At 37.1% G+C, this 18,800-nt stretch overlaps 1 protein-coding gene across 2 annotated transcripts in view; it reads right to left on the bottom strand.

Moving 5' to 3' along the window:
- Positions 1-286: 286 nt before the first annotated feature.
- Positions 287-18,800, bottom strand: part of LOC102966936 — a 79,477-nt gene continuing 60,963 nt past the window's right edge. For both annotated transcript variants that reach the window (XM_042983723.1, XM_042983726.1), the window contains 2 exons: positions 551-627; positions 287-373 (listed from right to left, as the gene is read on the bottom strand). The gene's annotated coding sequence lies outside the window, so the exon portion shown is untranslated. The remainder of the gene's footprint in view (positions 374-550; positions 628-18,800) is intronic.

The raw sequence follows: 18,800 nt of genomic DNA, 5'->3' as shown, positions 1-18,800 counted from the left end.
GGAATTGGAAGCAGCCTCAAAATTCAATTAAATCCTAATCACTTACTTTACTAATTACTGAAATAAAATGTTTTCTTTACAAATGAAGTCACTAATTGGGGAAAATGAATGCTAGCAATTTATTTTGATTTAGTCATATTTTTACATGGAAATAGATTGGTGGTTTTAAAAAGTTGACAGTAAAGGAGAAGCTCATTTCATTTTTTAAAACACTGCGATTTCATTTCTATTTCATCTACAAAACGTTACATAGTGAGCATGAACATGAACGTGATACTTAGGTTGCATTTGGCTTCCAATCCCAATCTTAACTGTAGGTTGTTCAAGGGTAAAAATGGATCTCTTGTTTTCTTGCCTTTCTTGCTTATTGCTTCTTCATTCCATTGTTCATGATATTGGAAGGCGAGAAAGGAGAGAGACTCAAATGGTGATTTTTTTTTTAGCACCTCTGGCTCAAATTAAATGTAAGGGGACATTGAAAACAGTAAAGATACGTATGAAAAGATGGTAAATGAGGGAGGCTGAGGACTGGGACCTGGATCATACTCACCAGTGGGTTTTCTATGGATGAGAGGAGTTATGTCAGAAGTGAAGTTTTCAGAAGGCAGAAGAGTATAATCCAGGCACCTATGGGGGGGGAGAAAAAATGAAATAGGACAGTTATAGACTGAACTTTGTCTCCCCCACTCCCTTCCCCAAAATTCCTCTGTCAAAATCCTAACTCTCACTACCTCAGATGGTGAGTGTCTTTGCAGACAGGGTCTCTAAAGAGGTAATTAAGGTTAAATGAGGGCACTGGGGTGTGACTTAATTCAATGACTGGTGTCCTTTTTAGGGGGAGATTAGGGCACAGACAGACACATAAGAATGACCAGGGGAAGACAGGGAGAAGACACATGCCTACAAGCCATGGAGAGAAGTTTCAAAAGAAACCAGCCCTGCTAACACCCTGATCTTGGATATTTAGTCTCCAAAATGGTGAGGAAATGAGTTTCTCTTGTTCAAGCCAACTGGTCTGCATTACTTTATTATGGCAAACCTAGTGAAGTGAAACAGGCATCATTTACGGTAGCAAATTTTTACATATTCTTTGATCGTCCCTCTTTCCATAACTGTCACCCTAAACCTGACTCTACAAATTTTAGCAAAGTGACTAAAGTCATGAAGTGTTTGGATCCAGTGAAGCAGAGGAATGAAGATGAAAACACCATGAAAAATGAAGTTACACGCAATACTACCCAGAGAAAAGACAATTGCAGACAATTCTCAAGGTGGGCATTTCAACCTTTGGAGAAATTCAGAGGCCCTATTTTTCAATCAGAAAATAAAATTGGAAACTTCCGAACTCTTTGTGAAGTCACAGCTTGAGATTTGTGTTTAACTCATGTTCCATTAAAGAACAACTTCTTAAGGAATTGGGATCCTACACATATAGACTTTCCTGAAGAATTTTGTTCTTGTGGTAAAGGTTATTGTCCTGAACTGAGGCATGACTTGTGGAGCAATGAGAAGGAAGGAGACAGGCACCTAACCCGCCAGATCAAGGAAGTGGACCTTTGACATCAAAGGAAGCTGAATTGTCATGGCCTAATATTCTCAACCTTATTCTGCAGTAGGGCTTTTGGGCTTGATATTTGAAAGTAAAGGATAAGATTTTTATTGATCTAGTTATTGGCTTGAAACAATATTCTCTTGGCTGTCCCAACATTACAAGGTGGGGCATAAGAAGAATCAGCTCCCCACAACTCCCCTTTCAGTAAAGAATGAACAGAATGAATCTCAAACAATGAAATATCCATCCTTGGGTCTTAAGCCAGCTGTGTCTCCATGACACTGAAATGCAATTGTTGTAAACTAGGTTTGTGGTCTGAATGATTGTAGGAAGCATAGCCTCCACATGGAAATTGGTTTGACCTGAAAGAAATTTGGGTGAAGCATACTGTGTCCATTGGAATGTTTAGGGACGACAGATTTATGATACACCAGACAAATCTGTTCTGCCGTACTCTTCTCAATGTGATACTATATACATCATACACTATAAAGCCTTACACAGGGCTCCTTGATGAACCCAACAAATTGGTAGGCAGCAGCTCCATTTAGAGCATCAGGGTGACAGTGTTTGCATATGCGAATTTTTTTCAATTCTGCTATTAAACCAAACTCATGAAAGTCAAAGTCACCAGTTCTCCCGGAGTTGAGGACAACTGAGTAGAAACAGAACAGCCATAGCCATCAGATGTTCAGGGTCTAGCAAACATTGATTTAATTTTTACCTCGAGCTTCTGTTAGCTTTAACCTGGAGGCCTTTGTTTTTAGAGATGAATCTGAAAGTTTGCTATCCCTCCCCTATTCATTTTAGGGTACTCTCTGTGTAGCCACTGCCTATAAACATTCCATTTTCCTCTAAGTAAATAAATTCTTGTAAACTTTGAAAGGAAGCAAAGAATAATGGGAAAAACAAAGTAGGTTTGGAGTTAGAAACACCACTGTTTCCCAACTTTGCCACTTGTGGGTTGAATTTGAAAATGTACTTAATCTTATTTTCCTCATCTGTAAAATGAGAATAATAGTCATCCAGTTCTTCGGGTTGTGATGAGGAACATTCAGTGATGTAATGTTTGAAAGCACTCAGTGTCATGTTGAGCACATATTAAATATAAAATAATTGATAATTGTTCTCATGGACTATTGGCTTGGTCCATTTCAGTGTACCAGCAGGTCTGATTTGGGGGTTTTCTCTTATTCTTTTTGATTTGATACAAGCAATGTTTTCAAATTTTCTCAAATTATAATGCCCTTATGTTGTGGGTGAAATAAACATTAAAGTTTTCTCTTAGTCTATATCACAGCAGAGAAACATTTGCATCATTATTCGGAACTGTTTATTCAGTGTCAGTGAAGACAGTTATGTCACATCTGGTCTCTGCAAGACGGGAGATGATGGAAAAGTTGTGTGTGATCCCTAAGGCTAGGTAGCATACATTTTGTTTCTGCTTGCCTGCTGTGTGTCCAGACAGGCAGCATTTCGGTAGTCTTTACATTTGTCTTTAAAGAAGGAATCTGGCTTAAAAGGCAAAGCAGAGACACTTAAAATAGCTTGAAAACAAGAGGAAAGTTAACAACAGTAAAGCACTATGTTACAAGAGAAATGTAAGTATCAAAAGGAGACAACAAAGCTCCGAATCTAAGAGATTCCTGGAAAGGGTCGTTTGAGTCGAATTTGAAACAAGTGATAAACGTGGACTTACCACGGAAGAATATAAATAACATTTATTAAGCACCTTTGAATTGAGAGCATAACAGTAGGTCTGTTCCTTCACTCAGTCATTTCATTCATGGTTTATCTCATGTGCCAGTCACTCCTCGAATATGACTTGTTTTGTCTTTCTTTCAGAAATTGAAACTCTGAGAAATAATTAACTTGGTCAAAGTTTCACACTATGCGGCAGATCTGGAATCGAAACCCAGCTGTTTGACCATAAACCAAGCTCTGCTTCGTAACATGTGAGCTCTTTGAAAAGAAAAAAAGTGATAGACCAGTGCCATAAAGAAAATTTTCTTCTCCTTAGTAAATCCTTCAATCTTCCAGTGATAAGGAGGTCTCTTTATGTTTTTACTTATTGGATATATTAGAGCTAGATCTGAAGGGTGAGAATCAGTGGCACAAGATTGGTGAGAAAAATAAATTTCCTATGATAAACACGGTTTAAAAAAATGGAACTAAAACAGTTTTCTACAAAAAAGAAATGCTAACACATATGCTTTCTAAACAAAATTTATAAATTTCAGCACCACAAGTCATCATTTTATGGAAACCTTTTGATCATAGTATTCAATTTTATGGGAAATTCTTTGTATTTCTCCAGTAAACAGACTTAGAAACTCAGCTTTATGATAAACTAGCAAATAAGTATACAAATAAGTATAGCTTTAATTTAAGTGCCATGGTAATTGGTATGTAAACACTCCCCAGTCTTAATTTCTTAACTCTCTACATAAGTATAATGTTTAATCTAACACTTTATCTTCTAAGCACTAGTACAAATAACATTATTATCATAATATCTCAGTAAATTTTTCTCATTGACTGTTAACTGAAACTTATGACCTTTGGTTCACATAGAATTTTGATCATGAATGAATGAAACATGTTTGGGCTTTAAAAACAGGCTTATAACATATACTATATGTGTGTATAAATAAAACTATCATCCATCTATGTATGTATGTATATATGTATGTATGTATACATCCATCCATCCATCCATCCATCCATCCATCCATCTATCTATCTTTCTATTTATCATCATCTATGCTGTCTCCTCTCCTTTCCCACTTCTCCCTACCACCCCTGTTTTCCTACTCTTTAACATCCTCACAAATGTCCCTCTTTCTCCCATTTTCCTATGGGTTTCCTCCATGGCTTCAACTCTCTTTTTTATTTTTCCTTTCTTATTTTTATTTTTGTTTGTTTTTTATTGATCCTTCTCCCTCCTTGATATAGATTTACTTGAGAGTCTTCTGCTCTTATTTATAATACTATGAGGTAACAATGCAAATATTACCTAACGTGAGTTAACTAGATGCTTTTATAGATTTTTGTTCCATAAAAACTTTTTGGCATTTTTAGTAAAGAAATATAATTCTTATATCAAAATTTCCAAAGATAAGAAACTCCCCTCAACATAAAGCATTTTCACAAAGGATAAGGAATTACATAATTTGGTAAGCAGCAGGAGAGATAGGCAATTTGGAAAGAACTGTCTAATTCTTAAATGGTTTTATACAGCTACGTCTGAGACCTGCTGGGTTTACAAATTGGTTCATGCATTCAGAGTCTAACCTTAGAAATCCTTCTAGAACAAAGATAATCAGATGCCAGACCTCCTGGACTGTCCAGGGTCAGTGGGTGAGATCTAAATTCTCCATATATTGACTTCAATTAAAGGGCAATATGCATTTTATTCTTAATTTAACTCTTATATGAGATGCTGATATATGGAATTATTATTGTAAATAGTATGAGTACTTGAGAAATTTCCTAACATCCCCAAGCTTTATTGCTTCATCTCCAAAATTCGACACTATGGGGTTGTTGGATGACTAAATTAGATAATGTATGTGGATGGCTCAATTAGTTCCTGACTTACCAGTAAATATCACCAGTACTGATAATGATGATGATAAAAACAAATTCAAAGCTCTGGTACCCATGTTAGGTCTTCATATAATAAACATTCCATGCTCTTAGTTTCAGATATTCAGCTTCCCAGATATCTCATTGTGGATGCTCCATTGGTATCAAAGATTCAAGTTTATTTCAAACAACTTGTAAACTTCTATCCCTCCTTCCAGAACTTTTCACCAGATGATACTCACCCATCATCTCCCCCTTCCCAAACCTGTGCACCTGATTGCATTCTTATCTTGGTGCTTGACATCCCCACAATGCCATGAATCTGCTCCTTCACTCAGAATCATGGTGTCCTCCTAAGTTTCCCAGGGCCTTTCCTGCCACTACCCACCCCTCCCATATAAGATCTGCCTAATCTACCTGCGCATGAAAAGAGTGACTACTTCCTGGGTTCTTTTTCCTTAGTAGGCACTATAATAGTTATGTTAGCTCCATATCACACTCAATCTTTTCAATAGCTCTTCGGTTTACAAGTGGAGAAGTAGAAGACTGCTCATTCCACAAAGCCACACTGCCCCTTGTAAAAATCTCTTGCTATCTCCTGCTGTTCTCCTTTTATGTCCGTTTTTATTTCCATTGGCCTATTTCCGAACTTTTCTTTTCCCATGTGGCCTTCTACCATAGACTCTTGATGGGTGTCCTGCAATTTTGCCTTCCTCCAGTCCATGCTCCACAAAACAATTGTTCAGATGTGCACTTTATTTCCTGTCACTTTCCCATCCCAAATCTACTCTGTAGTAGACCTTAACTGCTTAGGGTTCCTAAATATCCCCCCTCCTACACCCCCCGCTTTTTTTTTTCTTTTTAGGCTTCTAGAGTTTTGCATGTGCTGCTACCACTTACTGAAATGTCTAATGTTGCTGCTGCTCTGCTCAATATCAGGTGATCTCTTTAAGAGGTTCTCAGCTCTGGCTGTATGTACGGATCATCAAATATCCTTTTTAAGGTATTTTAAAAATGCCTATTCCAAAAAACAATGTGATTTAATTGTCTAGGGTGGGTCTGATCTTGGCATTTGTTCCAAACTCCCCAGATGATTCTAATGTGCTCAGATGCTCCTTCCTCTTATGTTCCATTTATGTACTGTGATTGCCTCTATTATAATATTGATCACTTCTTATTATAATTTATTTTCCAAGTTTAATTTCCCAACTACAACACGAACTTTTAGAAGGCTTGAGACCACGGCATTCATCTTTATGTTTTCTGCACTTACAAAACAAATATTTGTTGAATTAATGATTCTGTTGTCGGGCTCTGGGGGGTATATTTATTGTGCCAGGTACAGACAACACCTACAAACCTTACATTTGTGCATTAAATGAATTTTTATTTTTCTCTCCTTTGGTACCTTTAAATTTAAAAGCAATTTAACTTATGTCAGATTCTAGAAATGTCAATTATTTTGAACAATTTTTTTTTTAACGTTTATTTATTTTCGAGACAGAGAGAGACAGAGCATGAACGGGGGAGGGGCAGAGAGAGAGGGAGACACAGAATGGGAAGCACGCTCCGGGCTCTGAGCCATCAGCCCAGAGCCCGACGCGGGGCTCGAACTTGCGGGGCTCGAACTCGCAGGGCTCGAACTCACGGACCATGAGATCGTGATCTGAGCTGAAGTCAGACGCCTAACCGACTGAGCCACCCAGGCGCCCCAACAATTTTTGTTTTTAAAGCAATAGAAAAATAAATCTTAAGGAAACTAAAGTAAGTAATCAAACGTGTTTTCTGGGTGAAAAAGTTGATTAAAAATTATACATATTTCTGTGCAAAAACACACCAGCAGTTATCATTGTCCGCTCATCTCTGCCATGTTGCCTAGAACTTATCACTGTCATATTGATCCTTTTTGAAGCCTCTACATCCAAGGTGTTATAAAAGCGACTCCAGAAGCACTTATTATTCATGCATTTATTTTTAAGCTTTAATTCACACTTGTGATTCTATATTAAGAATTATATGTCAGGGGCGCCTGGGTGGCTCAGTCATTTGAGCATCCAATCTTTGATTTTGGCTCAGGTCATGATCCCAGGGTTGGGGGATTGAGCCCTGCTTCAGGCTCCATAATGAGTGTGGAGCCTGCTTAAGATTCTCTCTCTCTCTGTCCCTCTCTGTCCCTCCTCTGCTTGCACCCATGCATGCATGCTCTCCCTCTTTCTCTCTCAAGTAATAAAAAAAAAAAGAATCAAACTTCATATTGGAGATTCTGAATTTAAGACCTCACAGTGTACCTCTAATGCTTTCAGTTCTAAACTGAAAAGAAAAAACAAAAAACAGCTCATCATTAGCTATGTTTATTGCAACACCATTCTTAGACTTTAAACTCAGATTTACATTTGAATCCATTTGATAGCAAGCTAAGTAATATGCCATCTTCAATGAGGACTGTGAACTCTGGATGTTTTAATATGCAAAATGCAAATTTCAAAGAGCATAATTTTATATTTATTTTCTGTGCTTGCTTATTTTTTGGACGTAGTTAATTTTAGTGCAGATACTTATTTTTCCTTAGCTCTGCTGTACCTCAATAAAAAATGTCCAAATGCATTTTTAGTAGTTAAATTTGAACAAACAGAATCTTCTCAATTAGAAGAAAATACCGTGTATGTTATTATAAAAATGTCTTGCAGTTAGAAATAATGATAATTTACCAATAATTAAATTTTTCAGGGAGACAGCAGGACAGAGCCACACAAATTATCATCCTGGGTTTCCTGATAACGTTAACTTTTGTTTCCCTGTGCACTATTGGTGGGAATGCTAACTGGTACAGCCACTGTGGAAAAGAGTGTAGAGTTTCCTCAAAAAGTTAAAAATAGAGTTACCCTATGATCCAGTAATTATACTCCTGGGAACTTACCCAAAAAATACAAAAACACTAATTTCAAGTTATACACACACTCCTATGTTTATTGCAGCATTATTTATAATAGCCAAATTATGGAAGCAGCCTGTGTCCATCGATAGATAACTGGATAAAGAAGATGTGATGTATACACACACACACACACACACACACACAGTGGAATATTATTCAGCCATAAAAAGAATGAAATCTTGCCATTTGAAATGACATGGATGGAGCTAGAGAGTATAATGTTAAGTGAAAAAGTCAGTCAGAAGCGGACAAATACAATGTGATTTCGTTCATGTGGAATTTAAGAAACAAAACAAACAAGCAAAGGAAAACAAAAGAGAGAAAGAGACAAATAAATAAGCAGATCTTAACTATGGAAAACAAACTGATAGTTACCACAAGGGAGGTCGGGAGGGGAGATGAGTGAAATAATAGGGGATGGGGATAAAGGAGTACACTTAACACGATGAGCACTGAGTAATGTATAGAATTGCTGAATCACTATATTGTATACCCCAAATAATATGACATTGTATGTTAACAATGGCATTGAATAAAAAACTTAATAGAGGGGCGCCTGGGTGGCTCAGTCGGTTAAGTGTCCAACTTCGGCTCAGATCATGATCTCACGGTCCGTGAGTTCGAGCCCCGCATCGGGCTCTGTGCTGACAGCTCGGAGCCTGGAGCCTGCTTCAGATTCTGTGTCTCCCTCTCTCTCTGACCCTCCCCCGTTCATGCTCTGTCTCTCTCTGTCTCAAAAATAAACATTAAAAAAAAACTTAATAGAAAAGAGCAAAGTAATAAAGGTAATAAAAAAATTAGGCCAACTGAGCCTTAAGATTTATATTGACTCTAGCCATATTCTCTACAATCTCCTCTTTCACCTCGGGCTTTTAAGTTTATTTTGCCAATATCATTTATTTTTGAATGTAATTGTTTCCTTGCTGACCATAACTAAAGAAAACATTCTAATTTTAAGAACCATCTCAGATCTTATCGCATACATGAAACTTCCCCCAACTCCTCAATGTAGGCAGAGTGGATCATTTCCTCCTCAATGCTCTTACACCACTCAGTTCATTCTTTATTGTAGAAACTATGTAGTTTCGATACAGTTATCGGTTTAGGAGCATGTCTCCCCCTCTTGGAACATAAACTATTTGAAGATGGATTACTCATCTTTGCACAGCCAGAATCCGAAACATTGTCAGAGACATGGTAGTTGACCCAAACTAAAAATAATTATTACATTCCAATATTCTGCAACACCCCTCCCCACAAATACGCATACAAAAGATACCAAATGCTGTTTTTACCCTATTTTTTCTAATGTCCTGAACTCTTCAGTTTATGGAGTTTAGTAAATGGAGAAGCCACTTAATTTCCTACCTGAGACATAATGTAGCACTGACACTGAAGTCACTACTAGGCTGAAGTCACTACAAAAGGGCAATGGCCAGAGTGGGTTTTATTTCTCTGGATGGAGCAGAGGGTAATCATGGCATAGTACTGGTTTCCTAATTTATTTTTTGCCATGTGAACTGAGAGCTATACAAGGTGGAGGGCTTCAGAATCTACGTTGGTTGACAACATACACCATGGGAGTGAAATGATCCCTAAATTATAAATGTAATAATTAAGAAGTCATTACTGTCCCCTATTATATGCCAAGGTCTATAAAAGATGCTGGATGATAGTGAACATCTCTCCTTTTTATTTTCTTTATTTTTTCACCCTTGTTTTAGTAGTTTATTCCACATTCCTTCTGGGTCTTGCCTTGATTTTTTTCTCTTCAGCTTATATTAATAAAATAATCCCATTTTGATTTATTTTCATGCTTCATTCAATAAAATTAAGACATGATAACACTGACATACCGAAAAGCTGCTGTTTCCCTTAGAATTTTGAAAACAAATACATTTCTTAGGCATGTTAGGCTCTTGCATTTAAATATTTAACAATTATTGGGGCGCGTGGGTGGCTCAGTCAGTTGAGCATCCGACTTCGGCTCAGGTCATGATCTCACAGTTCGAGAGTTTGAGTCCCACATCGGGCTCTGTGCGGACAGCTCAGAGCCTGGAGCCTGCTTCGGATTCTGTGTCTCCCTCTCTCCCTGCCCCTCCCCCTCTTACGCTCTTTCCCTCTCTCGAAAATAAACATTTAAAAAAATGTTTTTGAATTTTAGCAATTATTTAATTTACAAGTCAATTTCTCCTCTCAGCAAGACTGCTTTCTGGTGCTTTCCTATCCCATTCCTTCCAAACCTTATCACCAAACTTGTTACTGAGTACAATTCTCTACCTCACATACGGTGGGTAATGTGTGAAGACATACTTGTGTGAGCATCTTCAAAATCAATTCTTGTTGGCTGAATATAGGTAAAGGTAGTAGGGTGTAAGTTGATGTTTATAAATGTCCCAGTTGAAATTTCCATGGAGGCATGGAGGGATTCTCCTTAAACCAGACTGAGGCACCTTTGACATCAAGGCTAAATCTTGAAAGATAATCAAAGACTCAATAGTACCAGGGAGCCAGTCTCTTCAGAAGAACCTCACTGAAGATAAAGGAGAAATCCTGCACTTACAGACTTCTAAGAGTGGAAGTGAACCAGGGAATCAGAAGTGTTTAGGAATTTAAGAATGGCTGACCAATAAAATACCTCAGAAAGGCACCCATGGGAATGAACACTGCTGTATCCAGGATGCATCAATGACAGGGTTTGGAATGTGTGAGACTGAAGATAGGCTGGATAGGGAGCTGCTCTGAACGATGTGTCTCCATCTCACATTATGCATATGAGTTGTGGTTTGTGGCTAGTTAAAATGAATGTTTTTAAAACTATGCTGACTCCAGGTTATTGTACTAGCTCTCTATTTTGCTGAGAATTTGTGCTGTAAAACCTTATGTGGCTTGGATTTGGTCTTACTCTAGTAGCTAGTCAATTTTTCCTTTCTTTTCTATTCTTATCCTATTTTCTATTTGCAGTCTTCTTACAGTTTATGGTAGATTTTTACAAAAATAGCTACCGTAATTTCTTATCCTATGTCTATACCTTTTGCTAGTGCCTTTCCACACTGACCCTGAACTTGCCCATGTGACTTAGTGACCCATAGAACATTAGGTGACTTGAAGGAAACATTATGCTGAAAGTGCTTGTACATCGGGGTTCACCCTCTTCCTACTCTTGGAACTCTGCTATGTGTGGAAAACTATGCTAAGTGTCAGTGTGAAAGGCCATCCTTGGTAATACACCCACCAGCTGCCTTTCCAACTGAATGCAATGCCTGAGAGGACTCAGGAGAGATCAGTTTATTTTCAGTGTGTCATAGATTGCCACCCCAGATCAAAGAACCACTAGCGTCGTCTACAAAATAGTGAGCTAAAGAAATGGCTTTTGTTTTGAGTGACTATGTTTGGGGTAATTTTTTGTTTTTTGCAACAAAAGCTAACTGATAAAGAAAGTGATACCTAGACTTGGGGTGTTTCCATAACCACCACCGCCAACAACAAACACGTGACAGTGACACTGGAAACCATTCGGGGGCAGAAGCCGTAAGATACTTTGCGAAGTCTGGAAGATTGGCAAGCCAACTGCTAGTGGAAGATGGAAAGATTGTGACATGTGTTACGTAATCTTATGAAACAACTCATAAAACTCTTGCCTAGGGTAATTTAGAAAATAAAACATGGGAACCTTGGCAGGATCATTTTCAGAGAGAGTTTAAAATTCCATTGGCTTCTTTTAGTTGTCTATGAAAGTGACAGGGAAAGAAAGATGAGCTCTAAAGAAAGAACGGATCAGCTTGCAAGAAGAACTTACGTAGAATGTAGAGGAGGTAGGGTGTGCTGGATTAATTGGTTTTCATTTGCTGTCTCTCCAGCCAGTAACAGTCCCAATGCAAATGAAAACCTAAGAGTGTTTTAAAAAGTCAGGACACTCCCAGTAAAACATGGTCTCTTCATCAAGATCAGATCAAGAATACATCTGTAAGAACCTTGTTAGGACTTTAAGAAAAATCTAAGGTGATGTCTAGTGGAACTTGTCAGGTAGATAAAGGACTTCAAATAACTCTAAATAAGACTCTAAAGAGACTCTAATAACATTGCCTCATAAGAAGCCTGAAGTAGAGAAAGGCCTGTCTTGAAAATAATTGTGGGAATGACTTTTGTTAAAAGATGCACAAAAAGCACACAAATGTTTGAAGGAAGTTGTATCAGCAAAAGGACTGCTAACTTAGACTAAAAGAAACTGAGTCACTTCAAATGAAGAAGAAGTCTCTGGACTCTCAAATTTCTATTGGAGGCAGACTTAGAAAGTTACTCAACTGCCAACTTGGGCCATCTACTTTTTACAGAAAAGGAGGATATATCAGAAGGAGAAGGCAAAAGCCAAGAGGGCAGAGCTAAGAGTTATAGAGAAGAGACTGTTTGCAAAATGACGGCTAAAATTCCTATTCCACTCTTAGTTCTTCTTAGTAGTTCTTCCCACACTGCCTTGGGCTTGTCATGTGACTTCTTTTAGTGGATGTGACATCAGAAAACTTGATCTAAGTAGAGGCTTAAGAGTGCTTATTCACTGGGGCCTGTCCTTTTCCTGATCTTGGATCTCTGCTTCGTCTACATAAGGAAGTGTGGCCAACCTATTTGATGAGTAACATTTGGCGTAGACCCTTGTCACTCCAACCAAGTGCCTCCACCAACCACTAGACCTCTGAGTGAGATTCTATTAAAATATCGAGTAATGGTCAGCTACCCTCTTAACTAACACATGGGACACTCCTGGGGAGGTAAGCTAGAACCAACCAGGCAATCTACAGAATCACGAGCTAATAAATGGTTATTATCTGAACCACTAAATTTTGGGGTAGCTTGTTATACAGAATAAGCTAGGTGAAGCACACTTTGTCTAAGGCATTTATATTTTATATTTCTCTTTTTTAATCAAAGTATAGTTGACACACAGTGTTACATTAGTTTTAAGTATATGACATAATGATTCAAAAGTTTATACATTATGCTATGCTCAGCACAAGTATAGCACCATCTGTCACCATACATTATTGTTAACACAGAGTACCATGACTATATCCCCTATGCTGTACATAGGGGATATAGTCTTTTTTTTTAATTTTTAAAAAATTTTTTTTAATGTTTATTTATTTATTTTTGAGAGAGACAGAGACAGAATGCTAGTGGGTTAGGGGCAGAGAGAGAGGGAGACACAGAATCTGAAGCAGGCTCCAGGCTGTCAATACAGAGCCCAGACGCGGGGCTTGAACTCACGAGCTGTGAAATCATGACCTGAGCTGAAGTCAGACGCTCAACCGACTGAGCCACCCAGGCGCCCCCATTATGCTGTACTTTTTATTCTTGTGACTTATTCATTCCATATCTTATTATATTTTAATTAATTGCTTAGAGGTCTGTAACTACTCCTGTGCTATCATCACCATGCTTTAGTAGAGCACATCATGTCTTAGTCACCCCTTTATCCCTAGCAACTGGTAGAGTGTCTGGGAGATAATTAGGAAGGGAAATGTGATTGCCTTTGAAAAATAGAAAACTGATTATGTTGCTTCCCTAATTAAAATTCTAAGCTCTTTGCATATGCATCCAAGGTATTCAATGCACACTTTTAAACACACACGTTAAGCTTTTAACATGCTTTTTTTGTTGACAACTATTAATGATTCTTCTCCACCTCCATCTTCCCCCAGCTCTAAGATGCTTACTTTGAATTCATGAACAATTTGTTAACAGCTAACATATACCTGGCATATGATGTGCTAACATTCTAACAAAGAAAACAGGATTTAAAACAAATGCAAATACAAATATAAAAATATGTATTACTAATGCAATAATGAGCATATATATTGAGTACATTGACCAGCACAAAGGAGTGCTCTCGGAGGAAGTGAGAGGAAATACCTCAGCTGTGCTCAGTGTTGCATTATGACTGTACCAGTTGGAGAGAATAAGTGAGAGGAGAAGCAGCAGCATGAATAGACTCCAAGTGGCAGGAAACTGCAAGGAACACAAGGATATAAAATATTTTGTATGGTTGCACTGTAGGGGTGAGAAGGTCAAGTGCAATTCTTGCCTAGAGAGGTGAGGCAAGGACAGTTAGGACAAACTGCTCCTGACATCAAGGAGCTTGGGAACACTCCAACAGGCTTACTTGGAGGGGAAGGAACAGAGGTGAGTCATGATAAAAAGTTTGTGTTATAATAAGTAGTCCCAAAGTCGTAAAATATGGCAGTGGTCCTATTGTCTTCCATCCATCCAGATGTAAATGCTAGAATAAATGGGAGGAGTATTATGGATTCTGTTGCCTTTTCTGAATAAGACACAAGGACTAAAACTTTTTAAGTATGCACATCAGTTCAGCCTTGTTCATAGTGGAATGGATCTAAGTTCCCTGGGAGAAGGGAAGGTAGTTTTGCTGATGGATTATCCTTGTCGAATGCTTAACGCTATGGTATGCACCCAATGACTTCTCAGTTCAAATTTGTTGCTCATGTTTTTCTACTTACTCTCTAGGGATGGAGAGTGCTTAGACTGAATAGATTTTTAGAAGTTCAGTTGTGATAGAAAATTCTTCCTCAGTTTTAAACTGCATTTAAAGGGAACATAACCTGTAACTCTCTTAAAGGTTATTTCCAGAGCTCATACTTGAAGGAATTTATTGTGCTTTGTGTTTGTACTACCATCATTTTGTTTAAACATGGTCTTCACTCTGTTCCATTTTGTATTTCTCTTTCTCCTTAAAAATTCAATCTTAAATGTGTTGAGTGAAATCAGTATTTTAATAAAACTGACAGCTCAGATCGGAGAGTGGAAGGTCTCTATTGCCACACCTATATAAAGAGAGCTCTTGCCCTCTCAAGTGTGACTAATGACCACACACAACACAAAGAGAACTGATTTCAGAAAGAGCACTGCAAATCTTATCTTTATGAACAGGAATGCCTAGCCATTAACAATGTTTTGCAGTAGATACCCCTGCTAAACACACCCTCAGATGTCACCCTTTCATTATAGGGAAAGCTCCTTTCATTTCCCTCTTCCATTTAATAAAGGTAAGCTCCCATGTGCTGAATCGCATTCCTGAAAGTGTTGATACACAGGACCAGATACCACAGTATAAAACTGACGTCTCTTAGCTAAAATGTCACCATCGTGGGTCCGCCTTATGCTTACTAATTGCCCATGAATCTACCTCCAACATTCAGGAATCTAAGAAAGGTAAAGGTAGAGAAATTTTCAGTGGAGCAGGAAGAAAATATGTATGTGACCAGAGATGGGATCTGTTGATGGAAGGGAGAAGCCTGGTGAGATAAAAATGGAGATGACAGATTGAAAGCAGGAGTCCTGGGGTTGAATCGTAGATATAGACTGAAGGAAATGTAATTTTCCCTGGTTTAATTGGGCATGGAGGCAAAATAAACAGGAAATGTTTTTATGTCCTGTACCAACTATTATACCTACTGTACTGAGAACAATGTCATAACACAAAGGTGAAACATATTTAAGATTGGTAGCAACATCTGGAAAGTTCAAGTCTCAGACTTCTAAACCCTTTTACTGGATCACTTGTATCTCTTTTTGGTTACTGGACCATCATTTAATTTAGTTAAGGTCCCTGTGTCAAGTCAGAATTTTTTTAGACCATATTTTATTAATTTTGTCAATTAATCATCCATTAACCATGGATGATTTTTGAATAACTGGAAAGCAAGTTATTAAAAGTCGGGATTTTTCCCTGCAGTTTCCTACTTTGATGAAAACTGACTTCCTAGGAACAAACAAGGAAAATGTGCACATTTATGATACAACAAGGCAAAATAAAAAGCAGTGAGAAGCAAAAAAGAAAGTTTAATATAAATTATGTCGTTCAGCTATGGTTTTTATTTAAAAAAATTATAGAGCACCATGGGATGGACTGTTACAATCACATCATCACCCTTGGAATACTTTACCAGTAAGTTTCAAGATGGAAAAATTAACTTTGCTGTCCATTATGATTATGATCATCTGTCTTTGTTTACCTTAGCCTGGCTTTAAAATGAAAAAAAAATATTAATGAAAAGGAAGTATTTTGGAGTTATGTATCACCTTGTTTTTAGCTCCATTTACATATATCATAGAACACAAAAGTTACTGATTCATCTTGTATGGCAAGGTATTTGCCAGTCAGTAGACAAAGTAGGAGTGGGATGTGTCTGATCAGTCTATCCAGAAAATACAATCAGATGGTGCAAAATAGTTTTTTATGAGAAAGGGGCTCAATTTTCAAATCCCTGAGTATAACGGAACTTCGAATTTGCCTCTAAAAAAGCCTAGTGGTGATCCATGCTGCAAGATTAGTTATCCTCTTCCTAAAGAAGGAAGCCTACCCTCAAAATGAAGCCCCAGTTACAACCAATGTGCTTGTGGGTTGGGGCAGAAGAAGAAAATGAAAGCTGTCAGATCATAACATACACCTAAAAACTGCTGGTCTTGTTTTTTATATCTAAACGAGTCAGTTAGGACAAGGAGGAAATGATACTCGTTAGATTTCAAACCGGTAATTGAGTGAACTCCAGGTGCTCCTGTGTAGAGCGAGCTTCTTTCAATTCCTGTTTTCAGCAAATATCTGTGGAATAAGTAAAACTGCAAAGGTCACAGATATTAATGATAATTTTTATGTTATATAAATACTGGATTTAATTTCCTCATATTCTGTGAAGAATTTCTGTACCTATTTTCATGAGAGTCAATACACCAATAATTATTTTCTTTATCAAGTTCTGGTAGTGAGATTATGTACGATTCATGACCTGACCTGAAATCAAGAGCTGGATGCTCACCTGACTGAGCCACCCAGGTGCCCCAGTTCATGATATTTCCTTAAACCCTTTTATTTTTATTTATTTATTTATTTATTTATTTATTTAAGTTTATTTCTTTGAGATAGAGAGACAGTGTGAGCAGGGGAGGGGCAAAAAGAGATGGAGAGAGAGAGAGAGAGAGAGAGAGAGAGAGAGAGAGAGAGAGAGAATCTCAAGCAGGCTCGATACTGTCAGTACAGGCCCTCAGGTGGGGTCAAACGCACAAACTGTAAGATCATGCCCTGAGCCAAAAGTGAGTTGGACGCTTAACTGACTGAGCCACCCAGGCATCTTTTAAACCCCTTTTAATGTGTATAGAATTTGTAGTGATAACTCCACTTTCTTTTCTGATACTGGTAACTTGTGTTTCTTTTTTTCTTAATCCATCTAGTTAAAGTTGATTAAATTGATTTTTTTCAGAGAATCATTTTTGGGCTTTGTTAATTTCCTTTATTGTTTATTTTCCATTTTGTTAGTTTCTACATTTTATTATTTTCTTCTATTTAAATCAGTCATTAATACACCATAGTCTTTTTTTTCTAATAATTTAAAGCTGTAGCTTTCTCTCTGAGAACTACTTTAACAACACCAATTTTTTGATATGTTGTATTTTTAATTTTCATTTAGCTTAAAAAATGTTAATATCTGAGTTCTTATCTATGAATTATATAAAAGGTTAATTTATAAGTATTTGAAGTTTTCTAGAGATTTTATTGTTATTGATTTCTAATTTTATTCCACTGTGGCCAGTGAACATATTCTGGATGATTTTCATCCTTTTTTAGTCTATGGAGACTTCCTTAGCCCAACATTGTGGTCTATCATAGTGAAAATACCATAAGCACTTGCCAACAATGAGCATTCTGCTGAGTTTAGAGTTCTATGAATATCAATAAGGTCAATCTTGTTGAGAGTGTTCAAATCTTGCATATCTTTACCTACTTTTTTGCATAATTATTCCACCAATTTTTGAGAGGACTACTAAAATCTATAATCATTAATACAGATTTATCTATTTTTCTCTTTAATTTCTATCACTTTTAGCTTCATGAACTTTCTTTTTATTTATTAGTTTCATGAACTTTTTTTCATTAGCTACATGAACTTTTAATTTCTGTTATTACTATAAACCCATTTACAATTGCCTTTCTTGTAAATTAACTCTTGTACTATTATGAATTATTTCCCTTTATCTCTGATAATAATCTTTGCCTTGATATTTTTTCACTTTATTTTATTTTAATATACACATTCTGACCTCCTTAATCTTAGTTTGCTTGGCATAACATGTATCCATTTTTCAATAACTCAGTTTTATTACATAGAGCCCTTATGTGCGGGAGCAAAAAAAAAAGTATTCTTTTATCTGAAAGATTTTCTTTCTTCATTTTTGAAGGCTATTTCACAAGGGTGTATAATTCTAGGTTGAAAACTTCTTTCATCACTTTAAAGATGCTGATCCATTCTCTTTTGGTCTCTATTGTTTTCATGAGAATGCTACAGCCATTTGAATAACTGTCTCTACATTTAACATGTGCTTTTTCTCTGCTGTTTTTCAAGATGTTCTCTTTATCATTGCTTTTCAAAAGTTTATCACTTAATTAGGCATATTATTCTTTGGCATTTACTGAACTTTTCAAATATGTAAATTCATGTCTTTCACCAAATTGGGGGAATTTTTGGCTGTCGTTTCTTCAAAAGTATCTTTTGCCTTGTTCTTTCATCCCCTTTCCTTTGGAGACTCCAATTGCACCTATGTTAGACATTTTGATATTGTCCCACCAATTACTGAGAGCCTGTTTATTTTTAAAATATTTTTCTCTATCAGGTTGCATAATTTGCATAATTGATAGATTTTCAGGTTTACAGAATC

Source organism: Panthera tigris, chromosome B1, assembly GCF_018350195.1.
Source record: "Panthera tigris isolate Pti1 chromosome B1, P.tigris_Pti1_mat1.1, whole genome shotgun sequence".
In the NCBI taxonomy this organism is placed as follows: domain Eukaryota; kingdom Metazoa; phylum Chordata; class Mammalia; order Carnivora; family Felidae; genus Panthera; species Panthera tigris.
This window is presented reverse-complemented; position numbering and strand designations above follow the sequence as displayed.